Source organism: Cervus elaphus, chromosome 27, assembly GCF_910594005.1.
Source record: "Cervus elaphus chromosome 27, mCerEla1.1, whole genome shotgun sequence".
NCBI classification, from domain to species: domain Eukaryota; kingdom Metazoa; phylum Chordata; class Mammalia; order Artiodactyla; family Cervidae; genus Cervus; species Cervus elaphus.
In genome coordinates this window covers 47,377,189-47,394,510 of record NC_057841.1, presented here as the reverse complement: position 1 = coordinate 47,394,510, position 17,322 = coordinate 47,377,189, and the positions used below count along the sequence as shown (strand labels likewise).

The following is a 17,322-nucleotide window of genomic DNA, read 5'->3' as shown; positions in this document are numbered from 1 at the left end:
ATCCCATGGACTGAGGATCCTGGTAGGCTACAGTCCATGGGGTCGCAAAGAGTCGGACATGACTGAGCAACTTCACTATACTATACTATAACTAAATAAAAAGCATTCCTGCAGGAATTCCTGAAAAGTAGAATACCTGGCAGGAGAAGGAAAAAAGGCTTGGAGAGTGGGTCTCCCTGGCAGATATAGAGCTTCTATAAAAGCACCCAACACCCTAGCTTCTTAACCTTCAAACCATTACTCTGCTGGCTTATTTCCTTAAGGAGATCAAAGATATTTCATTGTAATAGTTCTTCCAAGCAGAATTGGAGCATGGTGGAGAGGTATTATGGGTTTTAACTGATTGGATATCTAACCTTCAATAATAAGTTCTCAAGTGAAAAAGTTCTCAAAGCTCTGGCTAATTGAGGAGACTAAGAATTCAATCATGTTCATAGACAGAAGAGTAGCAAGCATATCGACAAGACTAGTGTTCAGAGCTGAGGGCTCCATGCTCAGCGGTCTGTCAATCAGTTATCTCCACTCAATTCTACTTTCAAATGTAGTAACCCTGACTTGTTAGCTGGCTCAAAAATACACATAAGAATAATTAATTTAAAGGACGTGGTTAACTCAGGACAAATTTATCCCAAGTAAGCGACCAGATGACTGTGACTCAATGCAAAGACTCAATGGCATTAGGACACCTGCCTGCTGGTACACAATGCAATGCTAAATTCTTAACAATCTTGGGTATGCTCTCTAAGCCCAGTTTACTCACCAGTTAAACAGGAATATTGTCCCTGCCTATCCAGTGCTCAGCCATCTTGCATTGGAGAAAAGGAGTTAATGCCATACAAACGGCATTGAGCTGAAATCTACTTTTGTTTGTTTTTTCCTGCAGGGGATATTACATGTCTTTCAGGTGTCCAGAGGGTCATACTCTTCGACCTAGTGATTCACTTCACTTTCCTGTATGTTTCCTCCAATTTAAAACCATGTGGTCAGATGAAATGATCTTTAAAGTTCTTCCCAGCACTGCCATCCCAGAAATCTGCAACATCATGAGACCATAGTTTTTTTACTACATACTAACCAACATGGCAGCTGGTCTATGACAATTAGGCATATGGCTCTTCTCAAGGTTGGGTTTGAGGATCAACCTTTGGAATCTCTGAGCTCCGGGTCAATTACTTTCAAGAGGGGTCCCTGACACTCTTCTCATCACTTGGAGGATACTGTCATCTCTGGTAAGTGCCTATCCTAATGTTTCTGCTCTCAGATATTTTATAAGCAAGAGCATCTTAAAGCTAGGACATGTGCCATGTAATTAGATTTCCTTGCCTTATGGACACTGTGCTCCTTCAGCTTCAAAGAACAGGACACTTCACCTAAGGATGAGAGCTGAGCAATGCTGTGCGTCTGCTCACTAGGGTTCGCTTCAGCTAGGCAAGAGAAACACTGTCGTTAAAAAACAGGGTCTTTGTCCTTTCAACAGCTGCTCCAAAGAACTGGAAAAAAGAGATTTTTTAATCAGGCTACACAGAGCTAAGATTCTAACCTCAGTGACTTTAGGGAGAAGAGGAGGATATAATTACATTAGCTCTTTATAAAGGTAATTTGCAATATCAACACTTTACATTCCAATAACTGCTATAACTCACATGGTAACACTTGATTGGGCAGAAAATATCTCTCTTCCTAGGATCTCAGTGAGGTTCACAGACATGGCTAGCACATGCTTTATTAAAAAGACCATCATCAGTTTTGTGAATCTGCAGAGCCTTGTTCTGACTCTCTAATTAGTACAGAGGGATTTTGAGCAAGTCACTAAAGTCTCTATTTGCCCATAGGTATAAAGTGGGCATAAGAATGCCTTAATCAGGGTTATAGTGAGGAAGAAATGAGATACTTAGAGAGAGGCAGCTTATATTTTCTTTTCTCATCTCTCCAGGTGTATGTTCTCTTTACAAATCTATAAGCACTTATAGAACAAGACCATTTTCAGTCTCTTTATCTTATTTTTACATAGCAAAATAGCTGAAATAGTAACTAAAATAAAACGTCTGCATTTTCCTTATGCTCATAAGTCCTTTCAGGTTACTTTTTGTCGCAGAGAGTTCAAACTCCTCTGCCTGGCTAACCAGTCCTTCAAACTGAAGTCCTGAAGTGCACTCCACCTAGCAGACTTCAGTATCACAAAGGAGCCTCTACATGTGACACTGGTCCCACTGTTCCCTCTACCCTGGAAAGACATTCTCTGTCATCCTTGCAAACGTTTTTTCCATCTGGAAAAAGTAAAAATCTAGCACCACCTCCTTCATAAATCCCCGCCCTGCCATTTATCCCTCCATCCACTGGGCTCCCATAATATTGTTCTGTATATCCTAAAGGGCTTAACCCAGTCAGTCTTATACTAGAGTTACTTGCTATTGTTCTCCCTCTTGAACTATAAATCTTTTGAGAGGATCCCTTATAACATTTAGCACCTAAACTATGATGATTTAAAAAAAATGTATCAGCATCTCAGAAATCTTAATGCATTTCTGAAAGCAAAGTATTTTTGCTCTTTTGACTGTTAGGGAGTGCTCCATGCATCCCTTCTGCTCGGCCTTTAGCCTTTCTAACACAGTGGCTCTAACACCGGCTGCCACTGGAACCCCCGCCCAGTCCCATCAAGACAGAGTCTGGCCTCCTCCTGCTCAGGCTCACAAGGCTAGCTGCAGAGGACTTTAGTCCTTGACACCCACCAGTCAGGCATGCTGGAGACTTACTGCACTAGCAGTAAGAATTCAACTACTTGCCCTTTAAATAGCGTGTGCAAGTTTTGCTAGCTATCCTGGAGAAGGGATAGGCTACCCACTCCAGTATTCTTGGGCTTCCCTTGTGGCTCAGTTGGTAAAGAATCCGCCTGCAATGCAGGAGACCTGAGTTCAATCCCTGGGTTGGGAAGATCCCCTGGAGAAGGGAAAGGCTACCCAATCCGGTATTCTGTCCTGGAGAATTTCATGGATTGTAGAGTCCATGAGGTCGTAAACAGTAGGACATGACTGAGTGACTTACATGGGCTTCCCTGATAGCTCAGTTGGTAAGGAATCCACCTGCAATGCAGGAGACCCTGGTTCAATTCCTGGGTCAGGAAGATCCCCTGGAGAAGGGATAGGCTACCCACTCCAGTATTCTTGGGCTTCCCTTGTGGCTCAAATGATAAAGAATTTGCCTGCAATGCAGGAGACCTGGGTTTGATCCCTGGGTTGGGAAGATCCCCGGGAGAAGGGAAAGGCTACCCACTCCAGTATTCTGACGTGGATAATTCCACAGACAGTCCATGGGGTCACAAAGTGTCAGACACGACTGAGCAACTTTCACCGGGAACTTACCCATTGCTTGTTACATTATGGGTAGATTATTCACCACTGGTCTGCCAGCAGACTTTGGGAATTACCTCCGATTACAAATCAAGTGTTGACTTTACTATGAGAGAAAAAAAGACTGTAGAATTTTACAATTAACTTGAGAATTAAAATGTCTTAACACTGACATAGCCCAATCACATCCTTTTATGAATAAGGAAACTGAAAATCAGAAAGGTCACCCAACTAGATAATGACAGAGTGAGGACTGAAACCTAGACCTCAGACTTGCCAGTTCAGCTCAGTTTCCACACCATATCCTGGTTACTATCAGCAATATTTTAGTAGATATACTTTAGTATATATGAGAAAAAAGGGGAACATTGGAAAACCATGGTCAGGCAAGCAAGTCATCTGCAGAAAAGTTAACGTGGCTATACCAATGCTGGAAACTAGTTGGTAACTAATCTATGATTATATTCTTAAGACATAAATCCCAGGGAAGCCTGAGTGGAGGAGCTTGCCAGACTCCCAGTAAGCGGCTGTTGTCCTTGAGGGCTCTAACACGTGTCAGGGCCCTTTTTGGCTGGTACTGGCAGAAGCTGCAAACCACAGTGGACAACCACGGATGACGGCCAGCCACTCAAATGATGATAAATCAGCATACAAGCTACTTTAACTGTTGGGCTCTTGCTAAGCTCCTTTTCTCTAATCTGCTTTTGATCTTGCTGCCCCCTCATCTGCAGAATTCTCCCTCTCCTGTTGGACTTGGCCACATTCTAATCAGTCTGTAAGACCCAACTAACATCCATCTTGTCTCATTCTTTTATTCATTCATTCAAGAGATATTTTGGTGAACTCTGAATTTTGGGCACCATTCTAGGACCTCAAGGAGAGCAAACAAGTCAATCCTAAAGGAAATCAACCCTGAATATTCATTAGAAGGACCAGTGCTGAAGCTGAAGCTCCAATACTTTGGCCACCTGATGTGAAGGGCCGACTCTTTGGAAAAGGCCCTGATGCTGGGAATGATTGAGGGCAAGAGGAGAAGCGAGTGACAGAGGATGAGATGGTTGGATGGCATCACTGACTCAATAAACATGAGTTTGTGCAAACTCAGGGAGATAGTGAAGGACAGGGAAGCTGGCATGCTGCAGTTCATGGGGTCACAAAGAGTCGGACATGACATAGCAACTGAAGAACAATAACTAGGATCTCAAGACAAAGCTGACACTCTAGCGGGGTAAAAGAGAAAAACAAAAAACAAAAATTTATATCTATGTTTATATGTACATACATATAGTTGAAATATACAGATGCATATTTACATACATATAGTATATACAAGTGTATGCTAAGTCACTTCAGTCATGTCCAACTCTTTGCAACCCCATGGACTGTAATCCACCAGGCTGTCCATGGGATTCTCCAAGCAAAAATACTGGAATGGGTTGCCATGCTCTCCTCCAGAGGATCTTCCTGATCCAAGGATCAAACCCACGTGTTATGTCTCCTGCATTGGCAGGCGGGTTCTTTATCACTAGTGCCACCTGGCAAGCCCAGTATATACACATACATGCATATTAATTAATCAAATGATATTAACTAGTAAGAAAAAATAAATAACTACTAAGAAAAAATAAAATAGAACATAAAGACAAAGTTTAAAGATGAAAGATGGAGAGATCTGTCTGAGACATACTCCTTTTGAGAAAGTGACAAGCAAGCAAAGCTCTAATGGAAATGAACACTTGTCGAGTATATGTAGAATCAGAACCCTATAGTTAACCCCTTAATTCTCTTAGTGTATCATATTTTTATTCAACAAGTAAATATCCATGTGAGACCCTGTGTACTAGATGATGGTACCTAGTGGGGAATGAAGAGGGCCTGGCTCTGCCTTCTTGGAGCGCATGGTCTGCTTCAAGGACAGGTGTAATTAAACACATGAACACATAAAGGGCACTAGGACAGCTATGCTGCCTACATTCCTCCTTTATCTCTGAGGGGATTCAAAGTGGGGCTGGCAGGTATTAGGCCCTAGGGAAAGAGTTAGCTGATAACTGCCATAATCTCAGCTAATTGCTCCAGGAAAAGTAGATTTCCACCAAGATTGTGCTGAGGCCATTAATGTTGATAGCCAGAACATAAACTCTCCCATTTTCATGCCATATTGTAGTAGTCAAATATTTTTCCATACATCACTTTTTTTAGGTAGATCTGAGCAAAATGGCCAGAACTGGAAATGTTCTGTCAGAAAGAACTTTTGAGGCTATTTGATCCAACCATTTACCCACTGCTGGTTCCTTTCTTCAGCATTTCTGAGCAACGGCCAACCATTCCTGCTTCTACATTTCTAATGATGAGGCACCCATGCCTCTCAAAGCAATCTTTCCCATTTCCTGGAAGCCCAGTGGCTCGTTAGTGGTCAGGTGGGATAAGTTCCTTGTCTGTTGACTCCCAGTCAAGTGCTCTTTGCACTGGGGCCCTCTCTCAGAAGGACTCACCTCAAGCCATGGCTGAGGAAGCCCTTGATTAAGGAGGCCTGGTCCCCTCTTCCTCAGGTGGAGGCGCTCACTTCACCCTGATGAAACTTGCCCACAAGTGCATGTCCCCAGGAAGCCCAATCAGAGCACAATGAGCAGATCCAAATGCAAACACATCTTATGCATAAGTACAGGCTGTCTGTGATTGAAATAGGGGTGTGTGTTGGGGGGATTCATTTAATCAAGTTCTCTGACAACTGTTTATTGAGAGGAAAGCATGAACGGCTCAGCAGCAAGGGGAAGGATTCTGGCTTTCAAAAACCTGATGTACTTTCCTGAGTCCTCCAAAAACACAAGCGGAGGGCAGAATGCTCCAGGCAGGCCATGGTGAACAAGTCCATGTAAGGGCATGTGAGCAACCAGAGACTTTCTAGGAGAGAAGCAAGCCGGTGGCCATGGGGACTGACATGTTCCAGCCAGCCTTTCCTCTTCTGCTTCTCCAAACCTGGCTCCCGGGAGTCCTGGAAGTCAAACTGAGGGCTCTAGGTAGAACCCTAGAACCCTCCTGTGCTGGCTCTGAGTGCAGAGGTAGAAAGCAAGGAGCCCTAGCCCACCTCACAGCCTCGGCTGCAGGAGGCAGACTCTGACAGCTGAGGAGGAGGCTAGAGAGGGTGTGAGGCTCCCGCTGGAGCGGACAGGGAGGACTGGAACACTGAAGTGTTTGCACCTGCATGTGGATGGGGGCTGGAGACGGAAGCTAACTCACTCTTTAATTGGACTACAGGACCAGAGAGTCAGGTGCTTAAATATCACCTGGCCCTGTGCTTTAAAAAAATAAGTTTCATATTCCTTGATTTAAATGAAATTTCAGTTGGAACATAAACAAATAAAGATTTTAGGAGCTGAGCCGCCCTGGGATCGGAGAGCTGGAGCTCTCCCAATGACCTGTGCCAACCCACCTCACCCCAGGTGGTGACCCCGATGTGGGCCCCACAAATCTCTTTGAGGGCACCATTCAGAAACCAGCAAGTAAATCAATTACCCTTCATTTTACAAATAAGGAAACTGAGGCCTAGAAAGAAAGGGCTGGTGCAAAGTCACCCTTCTGGCTCAAGGCTTACAGATGTCCCAGTCCAAGTTCCTTCTACCCTACTCAGCTTCCTGGGGAGGATGTCCTTCCTCTAATGTCCACCCAGAGGGACATTCAGGAGGTTCCCTGAAGAATGGGGCCACCTCCAAGCCATTACATCTATTAATTTTTTTTTTCCTGTGATGAGGTTACTAGAATCAAGTAACAGACCATGGTGTAGTCCAGAGGTCCCCAACCCCAGAACCATGGAACGGTACTGGTCTGTGGCCAGCTAGGAGGCAGGTGCTCAATAGGAGATGAACAGTGGGTGAGCGAGTGAGTGAAGCTTCACCTACATTCACAGCCACTCCTCATCGCTCGCATTACCACCTGAGCTCTGCCTCCCGTCAGATCAGAAGCGGCATTGGATTCTCATAGGAACACGAACCCTGCTGTGAGCTGTGCATGCAAGGGATCTATAGGTTGTGCACTCCTTATGAGAATCACCCCAAAACCACCACCACCACCCACCCCACTCTATCCCCCAGTTCTCTGGAAAAATTATCTTCCACAGAACTGATCTCTGTTGGATGGGGACCGCTGATGCAGTCAATGAGTTGCCAAGTTGGCTTATAGTCATGTGTTTTATCAGCCAGCAAGGCAGCTCATTCAGCAAGTAAGTGTCACAGGACCTGGGGTGGACTTCAGTTTCTGGAATAGTTTTCACACATACACTACCTCTCATGCCTCCCAACACCCTTGTAAAGTTCACTAGGGAAGGAATTATCGGCCCCATTTTATACTTGAAAATGTGCAGCATAAATGGTTCACATGACTTCTCTGAAGTTGAGGGAATTTAATAACAAAGTTGAGATTTAAATACCGATTTGTTGACATAGTTTATAACTCATTCAACCTCTTACTGACTACTCTGAAAATACCCTCTCATGCCTGGGCTGTTTTGTGGATTCTACACCCTAAATAGGGCAACACCAACTCATGCATCATCTGCAAGTATGAGGTGGTGTCTCTATATCTGATTCCACTGTGACCTGGACTGGAATTATATTTACACAAATCATGTTTAGGAAATTTGAGTGTTTGAAAAGAAATTAATAAATATTTGTGGAAAGAAAGAAAGGAAGGGAGGGAAAATGGAGGGGGGAAAGGGAGGGGGAGAAGGAAGGAGGAGAAAGAAAGAAGCACTTAGGGAAAGCAGAAGTTGATTTTTTCTCTATGAGAAACCTGCAAGGAATGTTTCACCATGGAATCCCTGGTCACACAAACTCCAATCAGGCTGGCAACTGAAGATCAGAAAAGAACAAGTGTTTGTGGGGACTGAAAAAAGTATCAGTGAAATAACTGGAAAGGGAAAGAGAGTGGTTGAGAGAAAAGTTCCCAGAGTCATCCAGTTGTAGTTGGGATCTTAACTCATATTTGCTAACTGGGTGATAAGGAATACCTGGCATGCATTGACTCTGTTTCCTCATCTGTAAAATGAGGATGATCACGGCTCTCTCGTGGTGTATCAAGAAGATAGAATGAGATCAAGGAGTGAAGTTCCTCCCCAGGGCACCTGATCAATGATTGAGGGCAGGTGCCCACAGGTGACTTTCCCCAAGTTTCCCTTTTTCCTGCCTTAACCACATTCTGTTCAAGTCAAGCCCAGCTCCAGTGTCTGCCTGAAGCCTGCTCTGGATTCTTTATTGTTCAACCATCTTTTTATCTCATCTAATACCTGACTGCTACTATCAGTCAATACTAAACATTTGAGCCCTGTGATGGTTCATTTTATATGCCAAGTTGACTGAGCTAAGAAGTGCTGCCTGGAGAACTGGTAAATCACAATTTCTGGGTATGTCTATGAGGGTCTTTCTGGAAGAGATTAGTATTTGAATCTATAGACTGAGTAAAGATCACCTTCATCCATGTAGGTGAGCATCATCCAATCTGCTGGGGACCTGAATATAACACAAAGACTGAGGGTCTGCTCTTTACTCGAGTGGGAGCGTCCACCCTCTTCTGCTCTCAGACTTTAGCCCTCCTTGCTCTAGAGCCCTCCGACCTCTACTAAAAGTAACACCATTGGTTCTCAGGACCTAGGGTTTGGACAGGAATTATATCCACTGCCGTCTTTCCTGAGCCTCCAACTTGCATATGGCAGATCGTGGACCTTTCACTATTCACAGTCCCATGAGCCAATTCCTCAGAACAGATTCTTTCTGTATATGGGTACATATTCAATTGCTTCTGTTTCTCTAGAGAACTCTTAACACAAGCCCTTAATTATTTACTATTATTTTTATGTGTTTATATCTTTTCTCTTTTAAACAATGCCCTGAGCCCTTTGAGGCCTGGAGTCATGTTTACTCTTAAATTCCCACGGACTGGCACGCTGAGCAGTGTCCTCTGTATACTTATTGAGTCAATGGTCAGCTGAGTGACGTGTACCCTCCACTTGCTACTAATGTCCTTCTGCTTATGCAAAAAACAACCAAAAAAAAAAAAAAGGTATATGATGTTTTCCCGAGTCACCAAATGAAACCCTATCCATCCTTTGGGGACTGGTTCTTGACTATATTTCTGAAATCAGGAGAACTTCTTGGAGAGGAATCATTCTAGACCATAATGGAGAGAGGAGGGGAAACAAAGGGGGCGAATGTTTCCCATACTTTTCCCAAGAAGACCCCATTCTATCAGGGATCTTTGTTTGCAAAGTTGGAGATGTAGTTGACCATATTTCTTCATCATGAATTTTCACATAATTCAAGTCAATGTAACGCACATATTTACCATGCAGTAATGATATCAGTTAAAACCTGAGCCATTTACTTAGTAAAATTTACTATTTTTAAAATGAATTCCTTTGTTTTCTATGATCTGTGAAGGAATTAAAACAGGGCTTATCAGAAAATCAGAGCACTCCAGGCATCAAATGCTTAGGCACCTTTTCTCAGAACACGTGACTGGGTAAAGTCTTGGCATAACAGTACTTGGAGAAAGCTTCCTGTCAAGATTGCTGGTCTGGAATTTGAATCCTGGGTTCAAGTTCAGTTTCTGTTACCAAATTACTTTGCTTGTAACATGAAAGGATTGGTCAAGATAAGTTTTTTGGCTTCTTCTAGATCTTGATGTTATTAAAAAAAACAAGAAACCACCTCACCTCAGTCCCAAACCTGTCCTAAACAATAACATTTGATGGCATCCATTTTTATCTTTCCCTATTACTTCCTACTATCATTTGATTATACAGACCCATGAAAGAACTGTCACTTCTATGTGAAATCAGAAGGCAAGAGTCATTGAAAAGAAAGGCAATGCCAAATCTATTCAATTATTGCCAGTCTATGCCTGTCATACAGAGAAACTGGGACCTTGATCCTGCCCAGAAAAAATAAATAAAAAATCAAACTTCAGACCTTGGTGTTGAAAGTGCAAAACAAAACATGACACATGTTTTTCCCAGTCACACAAGTGTACTGTGTTTCCTAAGAGCAGAGTATTCCTCAGACGGCAGGGCCTTGCCTCATTAGTCAAACCCTGTCCTAGGCCAGTGTGTTCATAATCAACAATTAACAGCAATTATCTAGGTCTGCCCCCCCATCTAAAGACAAAAGCTGGAGACACTGAAAAGCCAGGTCTGGGCATGTACACTGGGCCCTATATTATTTTGTTAAGCTCACAAGAATGGCGAGCAGGTCCTGTATTGCAAAAGGCTGAAAATGGAGTGGAAGGAGGGTGCACACAGAAAATAAACTGATGAAATCAAGCCTCCTCAGTAACTAAAAATGGAAAGGGCCTAACCATAGTATGGTGTCACCCTGACCATTACACAGTCAGCTATGGTCACTGTGGGCCACTCAAAGACGTCTGAGAGAGAGTGCTGGAAAGCCAACACGCAAGTGCCGAGCTGACCACAGCAGGGACGCACACACTCATAGCGCTCCAGCAGCATGAAGAAAGGGGCTCTAAGCTGGACAGGTGGGACAGCCAGTGCGGGCCTGTGATCCAGCTCGCGACCTGGATGGAATGACAGGAAACTACCTTCCTTCCCACTCTCAGCCTTTCCACAGAGTTTTCCAGGCCTGTTCTTCTCTCCGTGTCCCAGTCATATCCACCTTTCAGTCCTAACCCACTTCTATCCTTGATCTTCTGTGAAGACGACACTGCACACTCCCATCCATTTCCCTCTTTTCCCAGGACACCCGCAGCATCAGTAGTTTCAATAAGAGTTTATACTTGAGTCTCACCATGAGCCCTGATGACAGTGGAGAGACGAAGTGGTATCAGGTGCTGGGGACAGGGTGAAGCAGCCTTACCAGCCCTGGCATTCTCACCTCTACACTTCCTTAGTCATGAGAAAACTCAACTTCTGTCTTGTTTGAGATTTGTTCTATGAGTTTTCTGTTACAGGAAGCTGAACTTAACTTTCTTTGTTATGGAAACCCAACAAGTTGTATTTGTGGAGGAGTCACAAAGAGTTGGACATGACTTAGTGACTAAACAACAATACTCCTGGTGACCTGAATTCAGGCAAACCATACCTTAATCTGAATGAAAGTGGGCTTAGAGCAGGTTTCTTCAGAAAGTATATTCTTCCTCTTTAAAACACTTTACTCCCCAGCTCCAGAACTCTTGACTCCTCTGGGTTAAAAAGCTAAAGCTCAAGGGAGCGTCTTGTTTTATGGTTGCTGACACTGAAATAGAGCAAAGAGGACTGGGAATGCACATACCACCAGGGCTCACTGCTTCATTGGTTATACCCAAGAGAAAAGGCTTAGGAACCAGGGAAGAAGAAAGAGGAAGAAAGGAAGCAAGCAGAAGAGAATGACTGTCTGAGATCTGTGTAAATGAGGGTGACTAGAGGAAGAGGGTGAGAATCTTCTAGAGAACAGTGTAGGAAAAGTTATCTTAGAAATCTGTATACAGATGTACTCATGAGCATCATGGAATAAAATTGCTTCTGGAAGGAAGGCAATCAGTAGCATCCATTTGATAACATATATGCTTCCCTACAGACTCAAGTCAATTAAAGTTCATCATTACTTGGGTAATATTACTACAAGTTCTAGGGAGAAAACTCAGCACTTCCACAACTATTTACTAAGCTATCATTATGTGTCATAAACATAGTTCCTGTCCTTGAAAAGTTTTAAATTTAGTAAGAAGTCAAGACTAACATTTATCAAGCAATAAGTACATTATCTAGAAAGAAAGTTTTGATGAGTAAACCTGACTTGTACAGCAGGAGAAGTTTAATGCCATCAGAAATAGATGCCTTCTTTTTACCCCTGCTGGAAGTGTTCACACCCCTCCAAACCCTCAGCATGGTTTTTTTTTAAATTGCCATATATTGCCTTGAAGTCTGTGTGTGTGTGTGTGTGTGTGTGTGTGTGTGTGTGTGTCTATGCACCTTCTCTCCACCATTGCCTAGGTTCCTTTTCTTATTGTTCCATCACTAAGTCACATCCAGCTCTTTGAAATCCCATTTCAAACTCTTGAAATCATGAAAAGCTTCCTTGTCCTTCACTCTCTCCCTGAGTCTGCTCAAACTCATGTCCACTGAGTCAGTGATGCCATCCAACCATCTCAACCTTGCCCCCTTCTCCACCTGACCTCAATCTTTCCCAGCATCAGGATCTTTTCCACCAAGCTGGCTCTTGGCATCAGGTGGCCAAAATATTGGAGCCTCAGCTTCAGTCCTTTCAGTGAATATTCAGCATTGATTTCCTTTAGGATTGACTGGTTTGATCTCGTTGCTGTCCAAGGAACTCTCAAGTCTTCTCTAGCACCACAGTTGTAAAACATCAGTCTTCAATGCTCAGTCTTCTTTTATGGTCCAAATCTCACATCCGTACATGACCACTGGCAAAACCATAGCTTTGACTATACAGACCTTTGTTGGCAAACTGATGTCTCTACTTTTTAATAGACAGTCTAGATTTGTTATAGCTTTCCTTCCAATGAGCAACTGTCTTTTAATTTCATGGCTGAAGTCATCCGTCCACAGTGATTTTAGAGCCCAAGGAAATAAAATCTGTCATTGTATTCACTTTTCCCCCATCTATTTGCCATAAAGTGATGGGACCAGATGCCATGATCTTAGTTTTCTGAATGTTGAGTTTAACCCAGCTTTTTTCACTCTCATTAAGAGGCTCTTTTGTTCCTCTTCACTTTCAGCCAATAAAGTGGTATCTTCCGCAAATCTGAGCCTGTTGATGTTTCTCCCTGCAATCTTTAATTAAACTTGTGATTCATCCAGTCTGGAACTTCACATGATGTACTCTGCATATAAGTTAAACAAGCAGGGTGACAATATACAACCTTGACATACTCCTTTCCCAATTTTGAACCAGTCCATTGTTCCACACCTGGTTCTAACTTGACCTGGATACGTGTTTCTCAGGAAACAGGTAAAGTGGTCTGGTATTTCCATCTCTTGAAGAATTTTCCACAGTTTGTTTATGATCCACACAATTAAAGGCTTTAGCACAGTCAGTGAAGCAGAAGTAGATATTTTTGCGGAATTCTCTTGCTTTCTCTATGATCCAATGGATGTTGGCAATTTGATCTCTGGTTCCTCTGCCTTTTCTAAGTCCAGCTTGTACATCTGGAAGTTCTCGGTACATGCACTACTGAAGCCTAGCTTGAAGGATTTTGAGCATTACCTTGCAAGCATGTGAAATGAGTGTAATTGCACAATAGTTTGAACATTCTTTGGCATTGCCCTTCTTTGGGATTGGAATGGAAACTGACCTTTTCCAGTTCTATTGGCAACTGCTGAGTTTTCCAAAATGCTGACATATTGAGTAATATATTAGGTTCCTTAATGATATGCATTAAGTCTTATACATTTGTGCCTCCTTCGTGATGTCTGTTCCAGTCCCTGGCACACAGTTAGGCATTAGTGAATCTTGGTTGGCTGTCTATTAGAAAAGAGTTAAGGAATGCTGAACATGCTCTTTAAGATGAACAATCTCACTGGAGAGCTCAGAGAGTTTCCATGGTAAGGTCTGGCTGTGCTGGTAGAATTTAAACAGGTAGAGCAGAATGGGAAGACTATTATTATCTGATGATGGGAGACCCAGAGGGTCATATTGTTTCCTTACCTTTGATGAGAAGCTGTTCAACTCTCCAAGTTAAACAATGCAATTGCTTTGTCTTAGCACTGAGGAGATAAAACTCTTTGTTTACAAGCGTATTCATAGTTAAGAAGAGGGGCGGGTAGGAAGTTCCCTTTTGGGCAGGAACCACCTTCAGCCTAAATGAAGGTTTCCTGATTTGCCAAGAGTCAAAACAAAACTTACAGGTGCTCTGCAAACAGTTGGCTCATGGGCAGTAGAAGCAGCTTTCAGGTACTAACCTGGACCCTGTTGAGAGTCTTTGAAGGTTACTTTAATCTTCCTCATTGCAGAACATCATTTGTAGGAGGAAAGGGCAAGAGTAATGGATCTCTAACGATTCTCTGCCAGCTCTATATTCTAAGACTTAAGAAGCTGGTGGTATTTCATAACCTAAATGAGTTAAAGATACACTGGAGAAAATGGGGGTGATCAAATTAGACAAAAATGCCTCATGTCACAGGTACAGGTTTCTAGATAAGGAATCCATGCCCATCCCCTATCATCCCAAATTCAGGGTCAGGTCCAATAGCCATTTAATTTTATGGAATCTCTCACTTTTCCTGTGTTTCCAAAAGAAGTATTCTAGGATGGATAGTCTTGTGTTGCAAAGCAAGTATCACAAGTGCACAGGCATGGCGTAGAGAATTATAAGTACTGTCTTGATGCCCACAGTATTCCCAGAGTCCACTTTCCCTATAACTTCAAAGAGTGGCAAATAAAATAGCAGTGGCTCAGTGGTAAAGAATTTGCTTGCCAATGCAGAAGATGTGGGTTCAATCCCTGGGTTGGGAAGATTCCCTGGAGAAGGAAATGGTGACCCACTCCAGAAGTGGAGTGAAGTCTGGTGGAAGTTGGAAAATATTCTGGCCTCAGCACTGACCTCCAGATACTAAACTCTCAAGAGACAAACTCTCAAGAGAGTTAAGACAAAGCTTAACTCTCTTTGTGCTTTCTGCAGCCAAAGAAGTTCTCCATTTCCCCTTATTTTCCCTCCCTTTCAATTGATCCTCCCTTCTCTCTTTTCTGATAGTAACCTCATCACAACTTCATGGATGGGAGATCATTTTACTTTACAGACTCAGAATTTTGTGTTTCTAACAGAGGGACCCTGCATAATGATGGTCCTTGTGGAAACTGGAAGACATCATGGTTCATTGAGTCGAGAAGCAGTACAGTGATAATGCTAGTCAAGACTTAGCAATGCTAGGTCAACGAAAAGAGCAAAGCAGATTTTTCCCAAAATGAAGATTTAGTATTTTTTAACATTATAGCAGGTTCAGGTTCTTTGGGCTTCACAAGAACTCCATACAAGGCAGATTATCAGTATTTTTAAATAGTTAAGAAAATGGAGGCCTAAAGGACCTATTGCAGAACCTTTTTTGCAGAAACTGAAATGTCAGGGACAACAGCCAAAACAATCTTGAAAAAGAACAAATTAGGAGAACACACATTTCCTGATTTCAAAATGTACTATAAAGATCAAGAGATTGTGGCATTGGCATAAGAATAGACATATAGCAATAGAATAAAATTGACTGCTCAAAAATAAACCCTTACATGTATTGTCCATTGAATTCTTATAGGTGCTAATACCATTGCTTCTCTCGTAGCTCAGTTGGTAAAGAATCTGCCTGCAATGCAGGAGACCCAGGTTCTATTTCTGGGTCGTGAAGATCCGCTAGAGAAGGAAATGACAACCCATTCCAGTATTCTTCCCTGGAGAATCCCATGGACAGAAGAGCCTGGCAGGCTACAGTCCATGGGGTCACAAGAGTCAGACACAACTTAGTGGCTAAACCATCACCACCAAGGTAATACAATGAGGGGAACAAGTGTTTTCAATAATTACTGCTTGGACAACTGGATATATATATACAAAAGAAGGAGAAAGAGAAGAATGAAGAGAGGGGGAAAAAAGAAGACATTGTTGTTGGATGTCTATTTCACACCATGTACAAAAATTAACTCAAAATGGATCATAGGCTGAAATGTAGGAGCTAAAGCTATAAACCTCTTAGAAGAAAACACAGAAGCAAATTTCTTGACCCTTTGGTTAGGCAAAGTCTTCTTAGGAGAACACCAAATCATAGACAAGAGAAAAATTTAAAAATTGGACTTCATCAAAATTAAAAACTTCTGTGTGGTCACCACTAAGAAAATGAAAAGACAACCCACAGAATGGGAGAATATATTTGCAACTCATTTCTTTGATAAGGGACTTGTATCCTGAATGTATAAAGAATTCCTGCAAAACAAAACAATAAAAGACAAGTAATTCAACTTTCAAATGGGCAAAGATTTGAATAGACATTTCTGCCCCCACACCAAAAAAAAAAAAAAAAAGCCTGTAGCCAAAAGCAAATTAAAAGGTGCTCAGCATTACTAGTCATTAGGGAAATGCAAATCAAATTCACAATGAGATGCCACTTCATATCTAGTAGGATGGCTATAATAAAAATGGTGCAAAATAGTCAATGCTGATGAGGGTATGGAGAAATTGGAATCTTTATACATTACTATAAAGGGAATGGCAACCCACTCCAGTATTCTCGCCCGGAGAATCCTGTGGGCAGAGGTGCCTGGTGGGCTATAGTCCATGGGGTTGCAAAGAGTCAGACATCACTGAGCAACTAACACACACACATTACTAGGGAGACTGTACATACATTGGCTCACTTGCTTCAGAAAACAGTCTGAAAGTTCTTCAAAAAGTTAGAAATAGAGTTATCATATAACCTAGCTATTCTACTTCTAGATATATATCCAAGAAATTTGAAAACATATGTTCACATAAAACCTTGTACATGAATGTTCACAGCAGCATCATTTTTTACAACAGCCAGAATGTAAAAATAAAATCCATATGTCAAACTGATAAAGGAATAAACAAAAGTGGTATATCCATATAATGGAATATTAATCAGCCATAAAAAAGAAGTACTCGTACATACTGTAGAAGAGATAAGACTTGAAAAACACTGTATTAAACAAAAGAAGCCAGACAACAAAGATTCCACTTACATGAATTATTCAGAATACAAAAACCTATAGAGACTGAAAGTAGGTTAGCAGTTGCTAGAGACTGCAGAGAGCAGATAATCGAGAGTGACTGCTTATGGCTACATGATATATTTTTTGGATAGTGAAAATGTTCTGGAATTAGATTGTGGTGTTGATGGCAGAAATCCGCAGATATACTAAAAATCACTGAATTAAACACACCAAAAGGGTGAATTTTATGATGAGTAATTATATCCATTAAAGCAGTTATTAAAAGAAGAAAAAAAAAGGGGGGGGGGTCAACAAGTTAC

At 42.1% G+C, this 17,322-nt stretch overlaps 1 protein-coding gene across 2 annotated transcripts in view; it reads right to left on the bottom strand.

Moving 5' to 3' along the window:
• The window catches only part of SETBP1 (SET binding protein 1), a 399,712-nt gene that overhangs the window by 138,510 nt on the left and 243,880 nt on the right, over nucleotides 1-17,322 (bottom strand). The gene's annotated exons all lie outside the window — the stretch shown is intronic.